The sequence below is a fragment of the Somniosus microcephalus genome, chromosome 10 (assembly GCF_052327205.1).
Source record: "Somniosus microcephalus isolate GS21.2 chromosome 10, FLI_Smic_1.0, whole genome shotgun sequence".
Taxonomy (NCBI): Eukaryota; Metazoa; Chordata; class Chondrichthyes; order Squaliformes; family Somniosidae; genus Somniosus; species Somniosus microcephalus.
In genome coordinates, this window is record NC_140996.1 from 200308446 (window position 1) to 200335182 (window position 26737).

The window sequence follows — 26737 nt, forward strand, 5'->3', positions numbered from 1 at the left end:
AACATTCCACTGTCTCTCTGTGTACAGGGTAAACATTCCACTGTCTCTCTGTGTACAGGGTAAACATTCCACTGTCTCTCTGGGTACAGTGTAAACATTCCACTGTCTCTCTGTGTACAGGGTAAACACTCCACTGTCTCTCTGTGTACAGGGTAAATATTCCACTGTGTCTCTGTGTACAGGGTAAACATTCCACTGTCTCTCTGGGTACTGGGTAAACATTCCAGTGTCCCTCTGGGTACAGGGTAAACATTCCACTGTCTCTCTGTGTACAGGGTAAACATTCCACTGTCTCTCTGCGTACAGGGTAAACATTCCACTGTCCCTCTGGGTACAGGGTAAACATTCCACTGACCCTCTGGGTACAGGGTAAACATTCCACTGTCCCTCTAGGTACAGGGTAAACATTCCACTGTCCCTCTGGGTACAGGGTAAACATTCCACGGTTTCTCTGTGTCCAGGGTAAACATTCCACTGTCTCTCTGTGTACAGGGTAAACATTCCACTGTCTCTCTGTGTACAGCGTAAACATTCCACTGTCTCGCTGTGTACAGGGTAAACATTCCACTGTCCCTCTCTGCGTACATGGTAAACATTCCACTGTCCCTCTGGGTACAGGGTAAACATTCCACTGTCCCTCTGCGGACAGGGTAAACATTCCACTGTCCCTCTGCGTACAGGGTAAACATTCCTCTGTCTCTCTGGGAACAGGGTAAACATTCCACTGTCCCTCTGGGTACAGGGTAAACATTCCAGTTTTCCTCTGGGTGCAGGGTAAACATTCCACTGTCCCTCTGTGTACAGGGTAAACATTCCACTGTCTCTCTGGGTACAAGGTAAACATTCCACTGTCTCTCTGTGTACAGGGTAAACATTCCACTGTTCCTCTGGGTACAGGGGAAACATTCCACTGTCCCTCTGTGTACAGGGTAAACATTCCACTGTCTCTCTGGGTACAGGGCAAACATTCCACTGTCCCTCTGGGTACAGGGTAAACATTCCACTGTCCCTCTGTGTAGAGGGTAAACATTCCACTGTCTCTCTGTGTACAGGGTAAACATTCCACTGTCCCTCTTGTTACAGTGTAAGCATTCCACTGTCCTTCTGTGTACAAGGTAAACATTCCACTGTCTCTCTGGGTACAGGGTAAACATTCCACTGTCCCTCTGGGTACAGGGTAAACATTCCACTGTCTCTCTGGGTGCAGGGTAAACATTCCACTGTCTCTCTGGGTATAGGGTAAGCATTCCACTGTCCCTCTGGGTACAGGGTAAACATTCCACTGTCCCTCTGTGTACAGGGTACACATTCCACTGTCTCTCTGTGTACAGGTTAAACATTCCACTGTCTCTCTGTGTACAGGGTAAACATTCCACTGTCTCTCTGTGTACAGGGTAAACATTCCACTGTCCCTCTGCATACAGGGTAAACATTCCACTGTCCCTCTGGGTACAGGGTAAACATTCCAGTGTCCCTCTGGGTACAGGGTAAACATTCCACTGTCCCTCTGGGTACAGTGTAAACATTCCAGTGTCCCTCTGGGTACAGGGTAAACATTCCACTGTCCCTCTGGGTACAGGGTAAACATTCCACTGTCTCTCTGTGTACAGGGTAAACATTCCACTGTCTCTCTAGGTACAGGGTAAACATTGCACTCTCTCTCTGGGTACAGGGTAAACATTCCACTGTCCCTCTGTGTACAGGGCAATCATTCCACTGTCTCTCTGTGTAAAGAGTAAACATTCCACTGTCCCTCTGGGTACAGGGTAAACATTCCACTGTCCCTCTGTGTACAGGGTAAACATTCCACTGTCCCTCTGGGTACAGGGTAAACATTCCACTGTCTCTCTGTGTACAGGGTAAACATTCCAGTGTCCGTCTGGGTACAGGGTAAACATTCCACTGTCTCTCTGGGTGCAGGGTAAACATTCCACTGTCTCTCTGTGTACAGGGTAAACATTCCACTGTCCCTCTGGGTACAGGGTAAACATTCCACTGTCCGTCTGGGTACAGGGCAAACATTCCACTGTCCCTCTGGGTACAGGGTAAACATTCCACTGTCTCTCTGTGTACAGGGTAAACATTCCACTGTCCCTCTGGGTACAGGGTAAACATTCCAGTGTCCCTCTGTGTACAGGGTAAACATTCCGCTGTCTCTATGGGTACAGGGCAAACATTCCACTGTCTCTCTGTGTACAGGGTAAACATTCCACTGTCCCTCTGGTTACAGGGTATATATTCCACTGTCTCTCTGTGTACAGGGTAAACATTCCACTGTCCCTCTGCGTACAGGGTAAACATTCCAATGTCCCTCTGGGTACAGGGTAAACATTCCAGTGTCCCTCTGGGTACAGGGTAAACATTCCACTGTCCCTCTGGGTACAGGGTAAACATTCCACTGTCTCTCTGTGTACAGGGTAAACATTCCACTGTCTCTCTGGGTACAGGGTAAACATTCCACTGTCTCTCTGTGTCCAGGGTAAACATTCCACTGTCCCTCTGTGTACAGGGCAATCATTCCACTGTCTCTCTGTGTACAGAGTAAACATTCCACTGTCCCTCTGGGTACAGGGTAAACATTCCACTGTCCCTCTGGGTACAGGGTAAACATTCCACTGTCCCTCTGTGTACAGGGTAAACATTCCACTGTCCCTCTGGGTACAGGGTAAACATTCCACTGTCTCTCTGTGTACAGGGTAAACATTCCACTGTCTCTCTGGGTACAGGGTAAACATTGCACTCTCTCTCTGGGTACAGGGTAAACATTCCACTGTCCCTCTGTGTACAGGGCAATCATTCCACTGTCTCTCTGTGTAAAGAGTAAACATTCCACTGTCCCTCTGGGTACAGGGTAAACATTCCACTGTCCCTCTGTGTACAGGGTAAACATTCCACTGTCCCTCTGGGTACAGGGTAAACATTCCACTGTCTCTCTGTGTACAGGGTAAACATTCCAGTGTCCCTCTGGGTACAGGGTAAACATTCCACTGTCCCTCTGGGTACAGGGTAAACATTCCACTGTCCCTCTGGGTACAGGGTAAACATTCCACTGTCCCTCTGTGTACAGGGTAAACATTCCACTGTTCCTCTGGGTACAGGGTAAACATTCCACTGTCGATCTGTGTACAGGGTAAACATTCCACTGTCTCTCTGGGTACAGGGTAAACATTCCACTGTCCCTCTGGGTACAGGGTAAACATTCCACTGTCCCTCTGTGTACAGGGTAAACATTCCACTGTCCCTCTGGGTACAGGGTAATCATTCCACTGACCCTCTGGGTACAGGGTAAACATTCCACTGTCCTTCTGTGTACAGGGTAAACATTCCACTGTCTCTCTGTGTACACGGTAAACATTCCACTGTCTCTCTGTGTACAGGGTAAACATTCCACTGTCTCTCTGTGTACAGGGTAAACATTCCACTGTCTCTCTGGGTACAGTGTAAACATTCCACTGTCTCTCTGTGTACAGGGTAAACACTCCACTGTCTCTCTGTGTACAGGGTAAATAATCCACTGTGTCTCTGTGTACAGGGTAAACATTCCACTGTCTCTCTGGGTACTGGGTAAACATTCCAGTGTCCCTCTGGGTACAGGGTAAACATTCCACTGTCTCTCTGTGTACAGGGTAAACATTCCACTGTCTCTCTGCGTACAGGGTAAACATTCCACTGTCCCTCTGGGTACAGGGTAAACATTCCACTGACCCTCTGGGTACAGGGTAAACATTCCACTGTCCCTCTAGGTACAGGGTAAACATTCCACTGTCCCTCTGGGTACAGGGTAAACATTCCACTGTCCCTCTGTGTACAGGGTAAACATTCCACTGTCCCTCTGGGTACAGGGTAAACATTCCACTGTCTCTCTGTGTACAGGGTAAACATTCCACTGTCTCTCTGGGTACAGGGTAAACATTGCACTCTCTCTCTGGGTACAGGGTAAACATTCCACTGTCCCTCTGTGTACAGGGCAATCATTCCACTGTCTCTCTGTGTAAAGTGTAAACATTCCACTGTCCCTCTGGGTACAGGGTAAACATTCCACTGTCCCTCTGTGTACAGGGTAAACATTCCACTGTCCCTCTGGGTACAGGGTAATCATTCCACTGTCTCTCTGTGTACAGGGTAAACATTCCAGTGTCCCTCTGGGTACAGGGTAAACATTCCACTGTCTCTCTGGGTGCAGGGTAAACATTCCACTGTCTCTCTGTGTACAGGGTAAACATTCCACTGTCCCTCTGGGTACAGGGTAAACATTCCACTGTCCCTCTGGGTACAGGGTAAACATTCCACTGTCCCTCTGGGTACAGGGTAAACATTCCACTGTCTCTCTGTGTACAGGGTAAACATTCCACTGTCCCTCTGGGTACAGGGTAAACATTCCAGTGTCCCTCTGTGTACAGGGTAAACATTCCGCTGTCTCTCTGGGTACAGGGCAAACATTCCACTGTCTCTCTGTGTACAGGGTAAACATTCCACTGTCCCTCTGGTTACAGGGTATATATTCCACTGTCTCTCTGTGTACAGGGTAAACATTCCACTGTCCCTCTGCGTACAGAGTAAACATTCCACTGTCTCTCTGTTTACACGGTAAACATTCCACTGTCCCTCTGGGTACAGGGTAAACATTCCACTGTCTCTCTGTTTACACGGTAAACATTCCACTGTCCCTCTGAGTACAGGGTAAACATTCCACTGTTCCTCTGGGTACAGGGTAAACATTCCACTGTCCCTCTGTGTACAGGGTAAACATTCCACTGTCCCTCTGGGTACAGGGTAAACATTCCACTGTCCCTCTGTGTACAGGGTAAACATTCCACTGTCCCTCTGGGTACAGGGTAATCATTCCACTGACCCTCTGGGTACAGGGTAAACATTCCACTGTCCTTCTGTGTACAGGGTAAACATTCCACTGTCTCTCTGTGTACACGGTAAACATTCCACTGTCTCTCTGTGTACAGGGTAAACATTCCACTGTCTCTCTGTGTACAGGGTAAACATTCCACTGTCTCTCTGGGTACAGTGTAAACATTCCACTGTCTCTCTGTGTACAGGGTAAACACTCCACTGTCTCTCTGTGTACAGGGTAAATATTCCACTGTGTCTCTGTGTACAGGGTAAACATTCCACTGTCTCTCTGGGTACTGGGTAAACATTCCAGTGTCCCTCTGGGTACAGGGTAAACATTCCACTGTCTCTCTGTGTACAGGGTAAACATTCCACTGTCTCTCTGCGTACAGGGTAAACATTCCACTGTCCCTCTGGGTACAGGGTAAACATTCCACTGACCCTCTGGGTACAGGGTAAACATTCCACTGTCCCTCTAGGTACAGGGTAAACATTCCACTGTCCCTCTGGGTACAGGGTAAACATTCCACGGTTTCTCTGTGTCCAGGGTAAACATTCCACTGTCTCTCTGTGTACAGGGTAAACATTCCACTGTCTCTCTGTGTACAGCGTAAACATTCCACTGTCTCGCTGTGTACAGGGTAAACATTCCACTGTCCCTCTCTGCGTACATGGTAAACATTCCACTGTCCCTCTGGGTACAGGGTAAACATTCCACTGTCCCTCTGCGGACAGGGTAAACATTCCACTGTCCCTCTGCGTACAGGGTAAACATTCCTCTGTCTCTCTGGGAACAGGGTAAACATTCCACTGTCCCTCTGGGTACAGGGTAAACATTCCAGTTTTCCTCTGGGTGCAGGGTAAACATTCCACTGTCCCTCTGTGTACAGGGTAAACATTCCACTGTCTCTCTGGGTACAAGGTAAACATTCCACTGTCTCTCTGTGTACAGGGTAAACATTCCACTGTTCCTCTGGGTACAGGGGAAACATTCCACTGTCCCTCTGTGTACAGGGTAAACATTCCACTGTCTCTCTGGGTACAGGGCAAACATTCCACTGTCCCTCTGGGTACAGGGTAAACATTCCACTGTCCCTCTGTGTAGAGGGTAAACATTCCACTGTCTCTCTGTGTACAGGGTAAACATTCCACTGTCCCTCTTGTTACAGTGTAAGCATTCCACTGTCCTTCTGTGTACAAGGTAAACATTCCACTGTCTCTCTGGGTACAGGGTAAACATTCCACTGTCCCTCTGGGTACAGGGTAAACATTCCACTGTCTCTCTGGGTGCAGGGTAAACATTCCACTGTCTCTCTGGGTATAGGGTAAGCATTCCACTGTCCCTCTGGGTACAGGGTAAACATTCCACTGTCCCTCTGTGTACAGGGTACACATTCCACTGTCTCTCTGTGTACAGGTTAAACATTCCACTGTCTCTCTGTGTACAGGGTAAACATTCCACTGTCTCTCTGTGTACAGGGTAAACATTCCACTGTCCCTCTGCATACAGGGTAAACATTCCACTGTCCCTCTGGGTACAGGGTAAACATTCCAGTGTCCCTCTGGGTACAGGGTAAACATTCCACTGTCCCTCTGGGTACAGGGTAAACATTCCAGTGTCCCTCTGGGTACAGGGTAAACATTCCACTGTCCCTCTGGGTACAGGGTAAACATTCCACTGTCTCTCTGTGTACAGGGTAAACATTCCACTGTCTCTCTAGGTACAGGGTAAACATTGCACTCTCTCTCTGGGTACAGGGTAAACATTCCACTGTCCCTCTGTGTACAGGGCAATCATTCCACTGTCTCTCTGTGTAAAGAGTAAACATTCCACTGTCCCTCTGGGTACAGGGTAAACATTCCACTGTCCCTCTGTGTACAGGGTAAACATTCCACTGTCCCTCTGGGTACAGGGTAAACATTCCACTGTCTCTCTGTGTACAGGGTAAACATTCCAGTGTCCGTCTGGGTACAGGGTAAACATTCCACTGTCTCTCTGGGTGCAGGGTAAACATTCCACTGTCTCTCTGTGTACAGGGTAAACATTCCACTGTCCCTCTGGGTACAGGGTAAACATTCCACTGTCCGTCTGGGTACAGGGCAAACATTCCACTGTCCCTCTGGGTACAGGGTAAACATTCCACTGTCTCTCTGTGTACAGGGTAAACATTCCACTGTCCCTCTGGGTACAGGGTAAACATTCCAGTGTCCCTCTGTGTACAGGGTAAACATTCCGCTGTCTCTATGGGTACAGGGCAAACATTCCACTGTCTCTCTGTGTACAGGGTAAACATTCCACTGTCCCTCTGGTTACAGGGTATATATTCCACTGTCTCTCTGTGTACAGGGTAAACATTCCACTGTCCCTCTGCGTACAGGGTAAACATTCCAATGTCCCTCTGGGTACAGGGTAAACATTCCAGTGTCCCTCTGGGTACAGGGTAAACATTCCACTGTCCCTCTGGGTACAGGGTAAACATTCCACTGTCTCTCTGTGTACAGGGTAAACATTCCACTGTCTCTCTGGGTACAGGGTAAACATTCCACTGTCTCTCTGTGTCCAGGGTAAACATTCCACTGTCCCTCTGTGTACAGGGCAATCATTCCACTGTCTCTCTGTGTACAGAGTAAACATTCCACTGTCCCTCTGGGTACAGGGTAAACATTCCACTGTCCCTCTGGGTACAGGGTAAACATTCCACTGTCCCTCTGTGTACAGGGTAAACATTCCACTGTCCCTCTGGGTACAGGGTAAACATTCCACTGTCTCTCTGTGTACAGGGTAAACATTCCACTGTCTCTCTGGGTACAGGGTAAACATTGCACTCTCTCTCTGGGTACAGGGTAAACATTCCACTGTCCCTCTGTGTACAGGGCAATCATTCCACTGTCTCTCTGTGTAAAGAGTAAACATTCCACTGTCCCTCTGGGTACAGGGTAAACATTCCACTGTCCCTCTGTGTACAGGGTAAACATTCCACTGTCCCTCTGGGTACAGGGTAAACATTCCACTGTCTCTCTGTGTACAGGGTAAACATTCCAGTGTCCCTCTGGGTACAGGGTAAACATTCCACTGTCCCTCTGGGTACAGGGTAAACATTCCACTGTCCCTCTGGGTACAGGGTAAACATTCCACTGTCCCTCTGGGTACAGGGTAAACATTCCACTGTCTCTCTGTGTACAGGGTAAACATTCCACTGACCCTCTGGGTACAGGGTAAACATTCCAGTGTCCCTCTGTGTACAGGGTAAACATTCCGCTGTCTCTCTGGGTACAGGGCAAACATTCCACTGTCTCTCTGTGTACAGGGTAAACATTCCACTGTCCCTCTGCGTACAGGGTAAACATTCCAATGTCCCTCTGGGTACAGGGTAAACATTCCAGTGTCCCTCTGGGTACAGGGTAAACATTCCACTGTCCCTCTGGGTACAGGGTAAACATTCCACTGTCTCTCTGTGTACAGGGTAAACATTCCACTGTCTCTCTGGGTACAGGGTAAACATTCCACTGTCTCTCTGTGTCCAGGGTAAACATTCCACTGTCCCTCTGTGTACAGGGCAATCATTCCACTGTCTCTCTGTGTACAGAGTAAACATTCCACTGTCCCTCTGGGTACAGGGTAAACATTCCACTGTCCCTCTGGGTCCAGGGTAAACATTCCACTGTCCCTCTGTGTACAGGGTAAACATTCCACTGTCCCTCTGGGTACAGGGTAAACATTCCACTGTCCCTCTGTGTACAGGGTAAACATTCCACTGTCTCTCTGTTTACACGGTAAACATTCCACTGTCCCTCTGGGTACAGGGTAAACATTCCACTGTCTCTCTGTTTACACAGTAAACATTCCACTGTCCCTCTGAGTACAGGGTAAACATTCCACTGTTCCTCTGGGTACAGGGTAAACATTCCACTGTCCCTCTGTGTACAGGGTAAACATTCCACTGTCTCTCTGGGTACAGGGTAAACATTCCACTGTCCCTCTGGGTACAGGGTAAACATTCCACTGTCCCTCTGTGTACAGGGTAAACATTCCACTGTCCCTCTGGGTACAGGGTAATCATTCCACTGACCCTCTGGGTACAGGGTAAACATTCCACTGTCCTTCTGTGTACAGGGTAAACATTCCACTGTCTCTCTGTGTACACGGTAAACATTCCACTGTCTCTCTGTGTACAGAGTAAACATTCCACTGTCTCTCTGTGTACAGGGTAAACATTCCACTGTCTCTCTGGGTACAGTGTAAACATTCCACTGTCTCTCTGTGTACAGGGTAAACACTCCACTGTCTCTCTGTGTACAGGGTAAATATTCCACTGTGTCTCTGTGTACAGGGTAAACATTCCACTGTCTCTCTGGGTACTGGGTAAACATTCCAGTGTCCCTCTGGGTACAGGGTAAACATTCCACTGTCTCTCTGTGTACAGGGTAAACATTCCACTGTCTCTCTGCGTACAGGGTAAACATTCCACTGTCCCTCTGGGTACAGGGTAAACATTCCACTGACCCTCTGGGTACAGGGTAAACATTCCACTGTCCCTCTAGGTACAGGGTAAACATTCCACTGTCCCTCTGGGTACAGGGTAAACATTCCACGGTTTCTCTGTGTCCAGGGTAAACATTCCACTGTCTCTCTGTGTACAGGGTAAACATTCCACTGTCTCTCTGTGTACAGCGTAAACATTCCACTGTCTCGCTGTGTACAGGGTAAACATTCCACTGTCCCTCTCTGCGTACATGGTAAACATTCCACTGTCCCTCTGGGTACAGGGTAAACATTCCACTGTCCCTCTGCGGACAGGGTAAACATTCCACTGTCCCTCTGCGTACAGGGTAAACATTCCTCTGTCTCTCTGGGAACAGGGTAAACATTCCACTGTCCCTCTGGGTACAGGGTAAACATTCCAGTTTTCCTCTGGGTGCAGGGTAAACATTCCACTGTCCCTCTGTGTACAGGGTAAACATTCCACTGTCTCTCTGGGTACAAGGTAAACATTCCACTGTCTCTCTGTGTACAGGGTAAACATTCCACTGTTCCTCTGGGTACAGGGGAAACATTCCACTGTCCCTCTGTGTACAGGGTAAACATTCCACTGTCTCTCTGGGTACAGGGCAAACATTCCACTGTCCCTCTGGGTACAGGGTAAACATTCCACTGTCCCTCTGTGTAGAGGGTAAACATTCCACTGTCTCTCTGTGTACAGGGTAAACATTCCACTGTCTCTCTGTGTACAGGGTAAACATTCCACTGTCCCTCTTGTTACAGTGTAAACATTCCACTGTCCTTCTGTGTACAAGGTAAACATTCCACTGTCTCTCTGGGTACAGGGTAAACATTCCACTGTCCCTCTGGGTACAGGGTAAACATTCCACTGTCTCTCTGGGTGCAGGGTAAACATTCCACTGTCTCTCTGCGGACAGGGTAAACATCCCACTGTCTCTCTGGGTACAGGGTAAACATTCCACTGTCCCTCTTGGGACAGGGTAAGCATTCCACTGTCCCTCTGGGTACAGGGTAAACATTCCAGTGTCCCTCTGGGTGCAGGGTAAACATTCCACTGTCCCTCTGTGTACAGGATAAACATTCCACTGTTCCTCTGGGTACAGGGTAAACATTCCACTGTCCCTCTGGGTACAGGTTAAACATTCCACTGTCCCTCTGGGTACAGGGTAAACATTCCACTGTCTCTCTGTGTACAGGGTAAACATTCCACTGTCTCTCTGTGTACAGGGCAATCATTCCACTGTCTCTCTGTGTACAGAGTAAACATTCCACTGTCCCTCTGGGTACAGGGTAAACATTCCACTGTCTCTAGGTGTACATGGTAAACACTCCACTGTCCCTCTGGGTACAGGGTAAACATTCCACTGTCCCTCTGTGTACAGGGTAAACATTCCACTGTCCCTCTGGGTACAGGGTTAACATTCCACTGTCTCTCTGTGTACAGGGTAAACATTGCAGTGTCCCTCTGGGTACAGGGTAAACATTCCACTGTCTCTCTGGGTGCAGGGTAAACATTCCACTGTCTCTCTGTGTACAGGGTAAACATTCCACTGTCTATCTGCGTACAGGGTAAACATTCCACTGTCTCTCTGGGTACACGGTAAACATTCCACTGTCCCTCTGGGTACAGGGTAAACATTCCACTGTCTCTCTGGCTACAGGGTAAACATTCCACTGTCCCTCTGGGTACAGGGTAAACATTCCACTGTCCCTCTGGGTACAGGGTAAACATTCCACTGTCTCTCTGGGTACAGGGTAAACATTCCACTGTCCCTCTGGGTACAGGGTAAACATTCCACTGTCCTTCTGTGTACAGGGCAAACATTCCACTGTCTCTCTGGGTACAGGGTAAACATTCCACTGTCTCTCTGTGTACAGGCTAAACATTCCACTGTCCCTCTGGGTACAGGGTAAACATTCCACTGTCCCTCTGGGTACAGGGTAAACATTCCACTGTCTCTCTGGGTACAGGGTAAACATTCCACTGTCCCTCTGGGTACAGGGTAAACATTCCACTGTCTCTCTGTGCACAGGGTAAACACTCCACTGTCCCTCTGGGTACAGGGTAAACATTCCACTGTCCCTCTGTGTACAGGGTAAACATTCCACTGCCCTCTGGGTACAGGGTAAACATTCCACTGTCTCTCTGTGTACAGGGTAAACATTCCAGTGTCCCTCTGGGTACAGGGTAAACATTCCACTGTCTCTCTGGTTGCAGGGTAAACATTCCACTGTCTCTCTGTGTACAGGGTAAACATTCCACTGCCTCTCTGCGTACAGGGTAAACATTCCACTGTATCTCTGGGTACACGGTAAACATTCCACTGTCCCTCTGGGTACAGGGTAAACATTCCACTGTCTCTCTGGCTACAGGGTTAACATTCCACTGTCCCTCTGGGTACAGGGTAAACATTCCACTGTCCCTCTGGGTACAGGGTAAACATTCCACTGTCTCTCTGGGTACAGGGTAAACATTCCACTGTCCCTCTGGGTACAGGGTAAACATTCCACTGTCCTTCTGTGTACAGGGTAAACATTCCACTGTCTCTCTGGGTACAGGGTAAACATTCCACTGTCTCTCTGTGTACAGGGTAAACATTCCACTGTCTCTCTGTGTACAGGGTAAACATTCCACTGTCTCTCTGGGTACAGGGTAAACATTCCACTGTCTCTCTGTGTACAGGGTAAACACTCCACTGTCTCTCTGTGTACAGGGTAAATATTCCACTGTCTCTCTGTGTACAGCGTAAACATTCCACTGTCACTCTGGGTACTGGGTAAACATTCCAGTGTCGCTCTGGGTACAGGGTAAACATTCCACTGTCCCTCTCTGGACAGGGTAAACATTCCACTGTCCCTCTGTGTACAGGGTAAACATTCCACTGTCTCTCTGTGTACAGGGTAAACATTCCACTGTCCCTCTGGGTACAGGGTAAACATTCCACTGTCCCTCTGGGTACAGGGTAAACATTCCACTGTCCCTCTGGGTACAGGGTAAACATTCCACTGTCCCTTGGTGTACAGGGTAAACATTCCAGTGTCCCTCTGGGTACAGGGTAAACATTCCACTGTCTCTCTGGGTGCAGGGTAAACATTCCACTGTCTCTCTGTGTACAGGGTAAACATTCCACTGTCTCTCTGCGTACAGGGTAAACATTCCACTGTCTCTCTGGGTACACGGTAAACATTCCACTGTCCCTCTGGGTACAGGGTAAACACTCCACTGTCCCTCTGGGTACAGGGTAAACATTCCACTGTCTCTCTGTGTACAGGGTAAACATTCCACTGTCTCTCTGTTTACAGGGTAAACATTCCACTGTCCCTCTGTGTACAGGATAAACATTCCACTGGCTCTCTGGGTACAGGGTAAACATTCCACTGTCCCTCTGGGTACAGGGTAAACATTCCACTGTCCCTCTCTGCGTACAGGGTAAACATTCCACTGTCCCTCTGGGTACAGGGTAAGCATTCCACTGTCCCTCTGGGTACAGGGTAAACATTCCACTGTCTCTCTGGGTACAGGGTAAACATTCCACTGTCCCTCTGGGTACAGGGTAAACATTCCACTGTCTCTCTGGGTACAGGGTAAACATTCCACTGTCCCTCTGGGTACAGGGTAAACATTCCACTGTCTCTCTGGGTACAGGGTAAACATTCCACTGTCTCTCTGTGTACAGGCTAAACATTCCACTGTCCCTCTGGGTACAGGGTAAACATTCCACTGTCCCTCTGGGTACAGGGTAAACATTCCACTGTCTCTCTGGGTGCAGGGTAAACATTCCACTGTCCCTCTGGGTACAGGGTAAACATTCCACTGTCTTTCTGTGTACAGGATAAACATTCCACTGTCCCTCTGGGTACAGGGTAAACATTCCACTGTCTCTCTGGGTACAGGGTAAACATTCCACTGTCCCTCTGGGTACAGGGTAAAAATTCCACTGTCCCTCTGGGTACAGGGTAAACACTCCACTGTCCCTCTGGGTACAGGGTAAACATTCCACTGTCTCTCTGTGTACAGGGTAAACATTCCACTGTCTCTCTATTTACAGGGTAAACATTCCACTGTCCCTCTGTGTACAGGGTAAACATTCCACTATCTCTCTGGGTACAGGGTAAACATTCCACTGTCCCTCTGGGTACAGGGTAAACATTCCACTGTCCCTCTCTGCGTACAGGGTAAACATTCCACTTTCCCTCTGGGTACAGGGTAAGCATTCCACTGTCCCTCTGGGTACAGGGTAAACATTCCACTGTCTCTCTGGGTACAGGGTAAACATTCCACTGTCCCTCTGGGTACAGGGTAAACATTCCAGTGTCCCTCTGGGTGCAGGGTAAACATTCCACTGTCCCTCTGTGCACAGAGTAAGCATTCCACTGTCTCTCTGGGCACAAGGTAAACATTCCACTGTCTCTCTGTGTGCAGGGTAAACATTCCACTGTTCCTCTGGGTACAGGGTAAACATTCCACTGTCCCTCTGTGTTCAGGGTAAACATTCCACTGTCTCTCTGGGTACAGGGTAAACATTCCACTGTCCCTCTGGGTACAGGGTAAACATTCCACTGTCCCTCTGTGTACAGGGTAAACATTCCACTGTCCCTCTGGGTACAGGGTAAACATTCCACTGTCCCTCTGGGTACAGGGTAAACATTCCACTGTCCTTCTGTGTACAGGGTAAGCATTCCACTGTCTCTCTGTGTACACGGTAAACATTCCACTGTCTCTCTGTGTGCAGGGTAAACATTCCACTGTCTCTCTGTGTAAAGTGTAAACATTCCACTGTCTCTCTGTGTACAGGGTAAACACTCCACTGTCTCTCTGTGTACAGGGTAAATATTCCACTGTGTCTCTGTGTACAGGGTAAACATTCCACTGTCTCTCTGGGTACTGGGTAAACATTCCAGTGTCCCTCTGGGTACAGGGTAAACATTCCACTGTCTCTCTGTGTACAGGGTAAACATTCCACTGTCTCTCTGCGTACAGGGAAAACATTCCACTGTCCCTCTGGGTACAGGGTAAACATTCCACTGACCCTCTGGGTACAGGGTAAACATTCCACTGTCCCTCTAGGTACAGGGTAAACATTCCACTGTCCCTCTGGGTACAGGGTAAACATTCCACTGACCCTCTGGGTACAGGGTAAACATTCCACTGTCCCTCTAGGTACAGGGTAAACATTCCACTGTCCCTCTGGGTACAGGGTAAACATTCCACGGTTTCTCTGTGTACAGGGTAAACATTCCACTGTCTCTCTGTGTACAGGGTAAACATTCCACTGTCTCTCTGTGTACAGCGTAAACATTCCACTGTTTCGCTGTGTACAGGGTAAACATTCCACTGTACCTCTCTGCGTACATGGTAAACATTCCACTGTCCCTCTGGGTACAGGGTAAACATTCCACTGTCCCTCTGCATACAGGGTAAACATTCCACTGTCCCTCTGCGGACAGGGTAAACATTCCACTGTCCCTCTCCGTACAGGGTAAACATTCCACTGTCTCTCTGGGAACAGGGTAAACATTCCACTGTCCCTCTGGGTACAGGGTAAACATTCCAGTTTTCCTCTGGGTGCAGGGTAAACATTCCACTGTCCCTCTGTGTACAGGGTAAACATTCCACTGTCTCTCTGGGTACAAGGTAAACATTCCACTGTCTCTCTGTGTACAGGGTAAACATTCCACTGTTCCTCTGGGTACAGGGGAAACATTCCACTGTCCCTCTGTGTACAGGGTAAACATTCCACTGTCTCTCTGGGTACATGGCAAACATTCCACTGTCCCTCTGGGTACAGGGTAAACATTCCACTGTCCCTCTGTGTAGAGGGTAAACATTCCACTGTCTCTCTGTGTACAGGCTAAACATTCCACTGTCCCTCTTGTTACAGTGTAAACATTCCACTGTCCTGTGTACAAGGTAAACATTCCACTGTCTCTCTGGGTACAGGGTAAACATTCCACTGTCCCTCTGGGTACAGGGTAAACATTCCACTGTCTCTCTGGGTGCAGGGTAAACATTCCACTGTCTCTCTGCGGACAGGGTAAACATTCCACTGTCTCTCTGGGTACAGGGTAAACATTCCACTGTCCCTCTGGGTACAGGGTAAGCATTCCACTGTCCCTCTGGGGACAGGGTAAACATTCCAGTGTCCCTCTGGGTGCAGGGTAAACATTCAACTGTCCCTCTGTGTACAGGATAAACATTCCACTGTTCCTCTGGGTGCAGGGTAAACATTCCACTGTGTCTCTGGGCACAAGGTAAACATTCCACTGTCTCTCTGGGCACAAGGTAAACATTCCACTGTCTCTCTGTGTACAGGGTAAACATTCCAATGTTCCTCTGGGTACAGGGTAAACATTCCACTGTCCCTCTGTGTACAGGGTAAACATTCCACTGTCTCTCTGGGTACAGGGTAAACATTCCACTGTCCCTCTGGGTACAGGGTAAACATTCCACTGTCCCTCTGTGTACAGGGTAAACATTCCGCTGTCTCTCTGCGTACAGGGTAAACTTTCCACTGTCTCTCTGTGTACAGGGTTAACATTCCACTGTCCCTCTGGGTACGGGGTAAACATTCCACTGTCCCTCTGGGTACAGGGTAAACATTCCACTGTCCTTCTGTGTACAGGGTAAACATTCCACTGTCCCTCTGGGTACAGGGTAAACACTCCACTGTCCCTCTGGGTACAGGGTAAACATTCCACTGTCTCTCTGTGTACAGGGTAAATATTCCACTGTCTCTCTGCGTACAGGGTAAACATTCCAATATCTCTCTGCGTACAGGGTAAACATTCCACTGTCCGTCTCTGCGTACAGGGTAAACATTCCACTGTCCCTCTGGGTACAGGGTAAACATTCCGCTGACCCTCTGGGTACAGGGTAAACATTCCACTGTCCCTCTAGGTACAGGGTAAACATTCCACTGTCCCTCTGGGTACAGGGTAAACATTCCACGGTTTCTCTGTGTACAGGGTAAACATTCCACTGTCTCTCTGTGTACAGGGTAAACATTCCACTGTCTCTCTGTGTACAGCGTAAACATTCCACTGTCTCGCTGTGTACAGGGTAAACATTCCACTGTCCCTCTCTGCGTACAGGGTAAACATTCCACTGTCCCTCTGGGTACAGGGTAAACATTCCACTGTCCCTCTGCGTACAGGGTAAACATTCCACTGTCCCTCTGTGGACAGGGTAAGCATTCCACTGTCCCTCTGCGTACAGGGTAAACATTCCACTGTCTCTCTGGGTACAGGGTAAACATTCCACTGTCTCTCTGTGTACAGCGTAAACATTCCACTGTCTCGCTGGGTACAGGGTAAACATTCCAGTGTCCCTCTGGGTGCAGGGTAAACATTCCACTGTTCCTCTGTGTACAGGGTAAACATTCCACTGTCTCTCTGGGTACAGGGTAAACATTCCACTGTCCCTCTGGTTACAGGGTAAACATTCCACTGTCCCTCTGTGTGCAGGGTAAACATTCCACTGTCCCTCTGGTTACAGGGTAAACATTCCACTGTCTCTCTGTGTACAGGGTAAACATTCCACTGTCCCTCTGGGTACAGTGTAAACATTCCACTCTCCTTCTGTGTACAAGGTAAACATTCCACTGTCTCTCTGGGTACAGGGTAAACATTCCACTGTCTCTCTGTGTACAGGGTAAATATTCCACTGTCCCTCTGGGTACAGGGTAAACATTCCACTGTCTCTCTGGGTACAGGGTAAACATTCCACTGTCTCTCTGTGTACAGGGTAAACATTCCACTGTCTCTCTGTGTACAGGGAGACATTCCACTGTCTGGGTACAGGGTAAACATTGCACTGTCTCTCTGTTTACAGGGTAAACATTCCACTGTCCCTCTGTGTACAGGGCAATCATTCCACTGTCTCTCTGTGTACAGAGTAAACATTCCACTGTCCCCCTGGGTACAGGGTAAACATTCCACTGTCTCTCTGTGTACAGGGTAAACATTCCACTGTCCCTCTGGGCACAGGGTAAACATTCCACTGTCCCTCTGTGTACAGGGTAAACATTCCACTGTCCCTCTGGGTACAGGGTAAACATTCCACTGTCTCTCTGCCTGCAGGGTAAACATTCCAGTGCCCCTCTGGGTACAGGGTAAACATTCCTCGGTCTCTCTGTGTACAGGGTAAACATTCCACTGTCTCTCTGCGTACAGGGTAAACATTCCACTGTCTGTCTGGGTACAGGGTAAACATTCCACTGTCCCTCTGGGCACAGGGTAAACATTCCACTGTCTCTCTGGGTACAGGGTAAACATTCCACTGTCTCTCTGTGTACAGGGTAAACATTCCACTGTCCCTCTGGGTACAGGGTAAACATTCCACTGTCCCTCTGGGTACAGGGTAAACATTCCACTGTCTCTCTGGGTACAGGGTAAACATTCCACTGTCCCTCTGGGTACAGGGTAAACATTCCACTGTCTTTCTGTGTACAGGGTAAACATTCCACTGTCCCTCTGGGTACAGGGTAAACATTCCACTGTCTCTCTGGGTACAGGGTAAACATTCCACTGTCCCTCTGGGTACAGGGTAAACATTCCACTGTCCCTCTGGGTACAGGGTAAACATTCCACTGTCCCTCTGGGTACAGGGTATACACTCCACTGTCCCTCTGGGTACAGGGTAAACATTCCACTGTCTCTCTGTGTACAGGGTAAACATTCCACTGTCTCTCTGTGTACAGGGTAAACATTCCAATGTCTCTCTGTGTACAGGGTAAACATTCCACTGTCCCTCTCTGCGTACAGGGTAAACATTCCACTGTCCCTCTGGGTACAGGGTAAACATTCCACTGACCCTCTGGGTACAGGGTAAACATTCCACTGTCCCTCTAGGTACAGGGTAAACATTCCACGGTTTCTCTGTGTACAGGGTAAACATTCCACTGTCCCTCTGTGTACAGGGTAAACATTCCACTGTCTCTCTGTGTACAGCGTAAACATTCCACTGTCTCGCTGTGTACAGGGTAAACATTCCACTGTCCCTCTCTGCGTACAGGGTAAACATTCCACTGTCCCTCTGGGTACAGGCTAAACATTCCACTGTCCCTCTGCGTACAGGGTAAACATTCCACTGTCCCTCTGTGGACAGGGTAAGCATTCCACTGTCCCTCTGCGTACAGGGAAAACATTCCACTGTCTCTCTGGGTACAGGGTAAACATTCCACTGTCTCTCTGTGTACAGCGTAAACATTCCACTGTCTCTCTGGGTACAGGGTAAACATTCCAGTGTCCCTCTGGTTGCAGGGTAAACATTCCACTGTCCCTCTGGGTACAGGGTAAACATTCCACTGTCCCTCTGTGTACAGGGTCAACATTCCACTGTCTCTCTGTGTACAGGGAGACATTCCACTGTCTGGGTACAGGGTAAACATTGCACTGTCTCTCTGTTTACAGGGTAAACATTCCACTGTCCCTCTGTGTACAGGGCAATCATTCCACTGTCTCTCTGTGTACAGAGTAAACATTCCACTGTCCCCCTGGGTACAGGGTAAACATTCCACTGTCTCTCTGTGTACAGGGTAAACATTCCACTGTCCCTCTGGGCACAGGGTAAACATTCCACTGTCCCTCTGTGTACAGGGTAAACATTCCACTGTCCCTCTGGGTACAGGGTAAACATTCCACTGTCTCTCTGTCTGCAGGGTAAACATTCCAGTGCCCCTCTGGGTACAGGGTAAACATTCCTCGGTCTCTCTGTGTACAGGGTAAACATTCCACTGTCTCTCTGCGTACAGGGTAAACATTCCACTGTCTGTCTGGGTACAGGGTAAACATTCCACTGTCCCTCTGGGCACAGGGTAAACATTCCACTGTCTCTCTGGGTACAGGGTAAACATTCCACTGTCTCTCTGTGTACAGGGTAAACATTCCACTGTCCCTCTGGGTACAGGGTAAACATTCCACTGTCCCTCTGGGTACAGGGTAAACATTCCACTGTCTCTCTGGGTACAGGGTAAACATTCCACTGTCCCTCTGGGTACAGGGTAAACATTCCACTGTCTTTCTGTGTACAGGGTAAACATTCCACTGTCCCTCTGGGTACAGGGTAAACATTCCACTGTCTCTCTGGGTACAGGGTAAACATTCCACTGTCCCTCTGGGTACAGGGTAAACATTCCACTGTCCCTCTGGGTACAGGGTAAACATTCCACTGTCCCTCTGGGTACAGGGTATACACTCCACTGTCCCTCTGGGTACAGGGTAAACATTCCACTGTCTCTCTGTGTACAGGGTAAACATTCCACTGTCTCTCTGTGTACAGGGTAAACATTCCAATGTCTCTCTGTGTACAGGGTAAACATTCCACTGTCCCTCTCTGCGTACAGGGTAAACATTCCACTGTCCCTCTGGGTACAGGGTAAACATTCCACTGACCCTCTGGGTACAGGGTAAACATTCCACTGTCCCTCTAGGTACAGGGTAAACATTCCACTGTCCCTCTGGGTACAGGGTAAACATTCCACGGTTTCTCTGTGTACAGGGTAAACATTCCACTGTCTCTCTGTGTACAGGGTAAACATTCCACTGTCTCTCTGTGTACAGCGTAAACATTCCACTGTCTCGCTGTGTACAGGGTAAACATTCCACTGTCCCTCTCTGCGTACAGGGTAAACATTCCACTGTCCCTCTGGGTACAGGGTAAACATTCCACTGTCCCTCTGCGTACAGGGTAAACATTCCACTGTCCCTCTGTGGACAGGTAAGCATTCCACTGTCCCTCTGCGTACAGGGAAAACATTCCACTGTCTCTCTGGGTACAGGGTAAACATTCCACTGTCTCTCTGTGTACAGCGTAAACATTCCACTGTCTCGCTGGGTACAGGGTAAACATTCCAGTGTCCCTCTGGGTGCAGGGTAAACATTCCACTGTCCCTCTGGGTACAGGGTAAACATTCCACTGTCCCTCTGTGTACAGGGTCAACATTCCACTGTCTCTCTGCGTACAGGGTAAACATTCCACTGTCTCTCTGTGTACAGGGTAAACATTCCACTGTCCCTCTGGGTACAGTGTAAACATTCCACTGTCCTTCTGTGTACAAGGAAAACATTCCACTGTCTCTCTGGGTACAGGGTAAACATTCCACTGTCTCTCTGTGTACAGGGTAAACATTCCACTGTCTCTCTGTGTACAGGGCAAACATTCCACTGTCTCTCTGGGTACAGGGTAAACATTCCACTGTCTCTCTGTGTACAGGGTAAACATTCCACTGTCCCTCTGTGTGCAGGGCAATCATTCCACTGTCTCTCTGTGTACAGAGTAAACATTCCACCGTCCCTCTGGGTACAGGGTAAACATTCCACTGTCTCTCTGTGTACAGGGTAAACATTCCACTGTCCCTCTGGGTACAGGGTAAACATTCCACTGTCCCTCTGTGTACAGGGTAAACATTCCACTGTCCCTCTGGCTACAGGGTAAACATTCCACTGTCTCTCTGTCTACAGGGTAAACATTCCAGTGTCCCTCTGGTTACAGGGTAAACATTGCACTGTCTCTCTGGGTGCAGGGTAAACATTCCACTGCCTCTCTGTGTACAGGGTAAACATTCCACTCTCTCTCTGCGTACAGGGTAAACATTCCACTGTCTCTCTGGGTACAGGGTAAACATTCCACTGTCCCTCTGGGTACAGGGTAAACATTCCACTGCCTCTCTGGGTACAGGGTAAACATTCCAGTGTCCCTCTGGGTACAGGGCAAACATTCCACTGTCCCTGTGTGTACAGGGTAAACATTCCACTGTCTCTCTGGGTACAGGGTAAACATTCCACTGTCCCTCTGCGTACAGGTTAAACATTCCACTGTCCCTCTGTGGACAGGGTAAGCATTCCACTGTCCCTCTGCGTACAGGGTAAACATTCCACTGTCTCTCTGGGTACAGGGTAAACATTCCACTGTCTCTCTGTGTACAGGGCAAACATTCCACTGTCTCTCTGGGTACAGGGTAAACATTCCACTGTCTCTGTGTACAGGGCAAACATTCCACTGTCTCTCTGGGTACAGGGTAAACATTCCACTGTCGCTCTGTGTACAGGGTAAACATTCCACTGTCCCTCTGTGTACAGGGCAATCATTCCACTGTCTCTCTGTGTACCGAGTAAACATTCCACTGTCCCTCTGGGTACAGGGTAAACATTCCACTGTCTCTCTGTGTACAGGGTAAACATTCCACTGTCCCTCTGGGTACAGGGTAAACATTCCACTGTCCCTCTGTGTACAGGGTAAACATTCCACTGTCCCTCTGCCTACAGGGTAAACATTCCACTGTCTCTCTGTCTACAGGGTAAACATTCCAGTGTCCCTCTGGTTACAGGGTAAACATTCCACTGTCTCTCTGGGTGCAGGGTAAACATTCCACTGTCTCTCTGTGTACAGGGTAAACATTCCACTGTCTCTCTGCGTACAGGGTAAACATTCCACTGTCTCTCTGGGTACAGGGTAAACATTCCACTGTCCCTCTGGGTACAGGGTAAACATTCCACTGCCTCTCTGGGTACAGGGTAAACATTCCAGTGTCCCTCTGGGTACAGGGTAAACATTCCACTGTCCCTGTGTGTACAGTGTAAACATTCCACTGTCTCTCTGGGTACAGGGTAAACATTCCACTGTCCCTCTGCGTACAGGGTAAACATTCCACTGTCCCTCTGTGGACATGGTAAACATTCCACTGTCCCTCTGCGTACAGGGTAAACATTCCACTGTCTCTCTGGGTACAGGGTAAACATTCCACTGTCTCTCTGTGTACAGCCTAAGCATTCCACTGTCTCGCTGGGTACAGGGTAAACATTCCAGTGTCCCTCTGGGTGCAGGGTAAGCATTCCACTGTCCCTCTGTGTACAGGGTAAACATTCCACTGTCTCTCTGGGTACAGGGTAAACATTCCACTGTCCCTCTGGGTACAGGGTAAACATTCCACTGTCCCTCTGTGTACAGGGTAAACATTCCACTGTCGCTCTGCGTACAGGGTTAACATTCCACTGTCTCTCTGTGTACAGGGTAAACATTCCACTGTCCCTCTGGGTACAGTGTAAACATTCCACTGTCCTTCTGTGTACAAGCTAAACATTCCACTGTCTCTCTGGGTACAGGGTAAACATTCCACTGTCTCTCTGTGTACAGGGTAAACATTCCACTGTCCCTCTGGGTACAGGGTAAACATTCCACTGTCTCTCTGGGTACAGGGTAAACATTCCACTGTCTCTCTGTGTACAGGGTAAACATTCCACTGTCTCTCTGTGTGCAGGGTAAACATTCCACTGTCTCTGGGTGCAGGGTAAACATTCCACTGTATCTCTGTGTACAGGGTAAACATTCCACTGTCCCTCTGGGTACAGGGTAAACATTCCACTGTCTCTCTGTGTACAGGGTAAACATTCCACTGTCCCTCTGGGTACAGGGTAAACATTCCACTGTCTCTCTGTGTACAGGGTAAACATTCCACTGTCTCTCTGCGTACAGGGTAAACATTCCACTGTCTGTCTGGGTACAGGGTAAACATTCCACTGTCCCTCTGGGTACAGGGTAAACATTCCACTGTCTCTCTGGGTACAGGGTAAACATTCCAGTGTCCCTCTGGGTACAGGGTAAACATTCCAGTGTCTCTCTGGGTACAGGGTAAACATTCCACTGTCCCTCTGGGTACAGGGTAAACATTCCACTGTCCCTCTGGGTACAGGGTAAACATTCCACTGTCCCTCTGGGTACAGGGTAAACATTCCACTGTCTCTCTGGGTACAGGGTAAACATTCCACTGTCCCTCTGGGTACAGGGTAAACATTCCACTGTCCTTCTGTGTGCAGGGCAAACATTCCACTGTCTCTCCGGGTACAGGGTAAACATTCCACTGTCTCTCTGTGTACAGGGTAAACATTCCACTGTCCCTCTGGGTACAGGGTAAACATTCCACTGTCCCTCTGGGTACAGGGTAAACATTCCACTGTCTCTCTGGGTACAGGGTAAACATTCCACTGTCCCTCTGGGTACAGGGTAAACATTCCACTGTCTTTCTATGTACAGGGTAAACATTCCACTGTCCCTCTGGGTACAGGGTAAACATTCCACTGTCTCTCTGGGTACAGGGTAAACATTCCACTGTCCCTCTGGGTACAGGGTAAACATTCCACTGTCCCTCTGGGTACAGGGTAAACATTCCACTGTCCCTCTGGGTACAGGGTAAACACTCCACTGTCCCTCTGGGTACAGGGTAAACATTCCACTGTCTCTCTGTGTACAGGGTAAACATTCCACTGTCTCTCTGTGTACAGGGTAAACATTCCAATGTCTCTCTGCGTACAGGGTAAACATTCCACTGTCCCTCTCTGCGTACAGGGTAAACATTCCACTGTCCCTCTGGGTACAGGGTAAACACTCCACTGACCCTCTGGGTACAGGGTAAACATTCCACTGTCCCTCTAGGTACAGGGTAAACATTCCACTGTCCCTCTGGGTACAGGATAAACATTCCACGGTTTCTCTGTGTACAGGGTAAAGATTCCACTGTCTCTCTGTGTACAGGGTAAACATTCCACTGTCTCTCTGTGTACAGCGTAAACATTGCACTGTCTCGCTGTGTACAGGGTAAACATTCCACTGTCCCTCTCTGCGTACAGGGTAAACATTCCACTGTCCCTCTGGGTACAGGGTAAACATTCCACTGTCCCTCTGCGTACAGGGTAAACATTCCACTGTCCCTCTGTGGACAGGGAAAGCATTCCACTGTCCCTCTGCGTACAGGGTAAACATTCCACTGTCTCTCTGGGTACAGGGTAAACATTCCAGTGTCCCTCTGGGTACAGGGTAAACATTCCACTGTCCCTCTGGGTACAGGGTAAACATTCCACTGTCCCTCTGGGTACAGGGTAAACATTCCACTGTCTCTCTGGGTACAGGGTAAACATTCCACTGTCCCTCTGGGTACAGGGTAAACATTCCACTGTCCTTCTGTGTGCAGGGCAAACATTCCACTGTCTCTCCGGGTACAGGGTAAACATTCCACTGTCTCTCTGTGTACAGGGTAAACATTCCACTGTCCCTCTGGGTACAGGGTAAACATTCCACTGTCCCTCTGGGTACAGGGTAAACATTCCACTGTCTCTCTGGGTACAGGGTAAACATTCCACTGTCCCTCTGGGTACAGGGTAAACATTCCACTGTCTTTCTATGTACAGGGTAAACATTCCACTGTCCCTCTGGGTACAGGGTAAACATTCCACTGTCTCTCTGGGTACAGGGTAAACATTCCACTGTCCCTCTGGGTACAGGGTAAACATTCCACTGTCCCTCTGGGTACAGGGTAAACATTCCACTGTCCCTCTGGGTACAGGGTAAACACTCCACTGTCCCTCTGGGTACAGGGTAAACATTCCACTGTCTCTCTGTGTACAGGGTAAACATTCCACTGTCTCTCTGTGTACAGGGTAAACATTCCAATGTCTCTCTGCGTACAGGGTAAACATTCCACTGTCCCTCTCTGCGTACAGGGTAAACATTCCACTGTCCCTCTGGGTACAGGGTAAACATTCCACTGACCCTCTGGGTACAGGGTAAACATTCCACTGTCCCTCTAGGTACAGGGTAAACATTCCACTGTCCCTCTGGGTACAGGGTAAACATTCCACGGTTTCTCTGTGTACAGGGTAAAGATTCCACTGTCTCTCTGTGTACAGGGTAAACATTCCACTGTCTCTCTGTGTACAGCGTAAACATTGCACTGTCTCGCTGTGCACAGGGTAAACATTCCACTGTCCCTCTCTGCGTACAGGGTAAACATTCCACTGTCCCTCTGGGTACAGGGTAAACATTCCACTGTCCCTCTGCGTACAGGGTAAACATTCCACTGTCCCTCTGTGGACAGGGAAAGCATTCCACTGTCCCTCTGCGTACAGGGTAAACATTCCACTGTCTCTCTGGGTACAGGGTAAACATTCCACTGTCACTCTGTGTACCGCGTAAACATTCCACTGTCTCGCTGGGTACAGGGTAAACATTCCAGTGTCCCTCTGGGTGCAGGGTAAGCATTGCACTGTCCCTCTTTGTACAGGGTAAACATTCCACTGTCCCTCTGGTTAAGAGTAAACATTCCACTGTCCCTCTGGGTACAGGGTAAACATTCCACTGTCCCTCTGGGTACAGGGTAAACATTCCACTGTCCCTCTGTGTACAGGATAAACATTTCACTGTCTCTCTGGTTACAGGGTAAACATTCCACTGTCCCTCTGGTTAAGGGTAAACATTCCACTGTCCCTCTGGTTAAGGGTAAACATTCCAGTGTCCCTCTGTGTACAGGGTAAACATTCCACTGTCCCTCTGGTTAAGGGTAAACATTCCACTGTCCCTCTGGTTAAGGGTAAACATTCCACTGTCCCTCTGTGTACAGGGTGAACATTCCACTGTCCCTCTGGTTAAGGGTAAACATTCCACTGTCCCTCTGGTTAAGGGTGAACATTCCACTGTCTCTCTGTGTATAGGGTAAACATTCCACTCTCTCTCTGGGTATAGGGTAAACATTCCACTGTCTCTCTGTGTATAGGGTAAACATTCCACTGTCTCTCTGGTTAAGGGTAAACATTCCACTGTCTCTCTTGGTGTAGGGTAAACATTCCACTGTCTTGCTGGGTACAGGGTTAATATTCCACTGTCCCTCTGGGTCCAGTATAAAGAGTTCAGTAGCCCTGTTCATTCAGTGTGAAAGTATAAGTAATGACACTCCTTTATTGAAATTGCCACACAGTTAAAGTAAAATCTAACTTTTCGTGGTTATTATAAATGGCATATTTTTATAAACTTACTGGTGAAATTAATTTTCAATTTAATGGAATGCAGCTTTTTGAAACAGCTTGCTTTCACAACAGGCCTGCCTATAAATGAGTTGCACTGGCTGGTTTTGAATTTGGTGTGATCTCTAATTCTTATGAACGTTTCACTTTCTTGTGTAACTGCGTATGATAGGAAGGCGGTTATGTTCGAGGGGTGACCAACCTGCGACTTTCTATTGTATGATCAAACAGTACGGATGTCATCCATTTCGTAGCTTAACAAGGCTCCTTTGTTTCAAAATCAATATCATATATGCAAATTTTGTCCCTCTAACTTGACCAGCTCACTTAATCAGCAAATCAGCCACTTATTTCAGTCTCAATCTACATTTTGAAGCCTCGTAAGTTTGTAGCCTTTACTTACACCAACAACTTGATGAATAAATCTGGCAGCAAATTGACAGTATAACTGTGCCTCTCTACTTTCTTGCTGTATCTAAACTATTGTGGCCTCATATCATTTATCTCCATTTTAGAGACCTACAATAATAGCTACAATTTTCCCTGTTCAATTTTCTTGTGACTGAAAAATAAATGACAAAGATTGTCTTAGCCAAGTAGTGA

General features: G+C 48.5%; 1 protein-coding gene and 1 long non-coding RNA gene across 3 annotated transcripts in view; one reads left to right on the plus strand and one right to left on the minus strand.

Moving 5' to 3' along the window:
- Positions 1–26737, plus strand: part of anos1 (anosmin 1) — a 308406-nt gene that overhangs the window by 168885 nt on the left and 112784 nt on the right. The window lies entirely within an intron of this gene.
- The window catches only part of LOC147111998 (uncharacterized), a 190239-nt gene that overhangs the window by 162781 nt on the left and 721 nt on the right, over positions 1–26737 (minus strand). The gene's annotated exons all lie outside the window — the stretch shown is intronic.